Source organism: Galeopterus variegatus, unplaced genomic scaffold, assembly GCF_000696425.1.
Source record: "Galeopterus variegatus unplaced genomic scaffold, G_variegatus-3.0.2 Scaffold7035, whole genome shotgun sequence".
Taxonomy (NCBI): domain Eukaryota; kingdom Metazoa; phylum Chordata; class Mammalia; order Dermoptera; family Cynocephalidae; genus Galeopterus; species Galeopterus variegatus.
Genome location: NW_007733146.1, coordinates 34,420 through 35,195, shown reverse-complemented (window position 1 = coordinate 35,195; position 776 = coordinate 34,420).

Below are 776 nucleotides of genomic sequence, written 5' to 3'. Positions count from 1 at the left end.
GACATTGAACTTTTCACTTTTCTATAGCAATTCATACTAAAGATTCAGCAAATGGCAAATGCTATTATTAATTTGGTTGGTGTCCACAAGATAAAATTGGCCCCATGTTAGCTCGGTTCAACTTGACGTTCTCTTATACAACAAAAGAGAGGTTGAGTTCCTTAAATCTGGAAAGCCAAACACAATTAGATGTCAAACAAGGAACATGTTTATTATATGTCCATTATAAGACCATGAAAGAGGGGAAAGGCTTATGTTTGAATTGTTTTTTTCAGACTCTGAAACTATTAATCATCTCTTCACAAGAATCTACCTGATATGACCCAGCTATTATGTGTTGCCTGGAAAAACTGGCAAGATTTCAACTTACGTAGCCTTGCAAACAAAGAATTGCTCTTTTTGGCTAGCCTCCTAGAATAAAGAATGTGAACTCTCAAATGTATTTCTAAGTAGCAACAAGTGAAAATTACAGGCAAAGCATACTCAATCATCTGTTAATTAATAAAGTAGGTTAGACACCAGTTAACTGTGAGAATTTGGGCAAATCACTGGGCCTCAGAAGTCTGTAGAAATGAAGGGGCTTAATGTCCTCTGCCAGTCTTCGACTCTGTATATATATCTTTCCCTCAAAACACATATTTTCATGACAAGGAGAAAAAAGAACACTAAATACAGTAAGTAAAAGCTGTTTTTCCTATCTTGTATGGTTGCTGTCTCCTCTTTGGAACCTAGACATATGACCCAGGAATTTTGTTTGTTTGTTTCAGTTTTGGTTA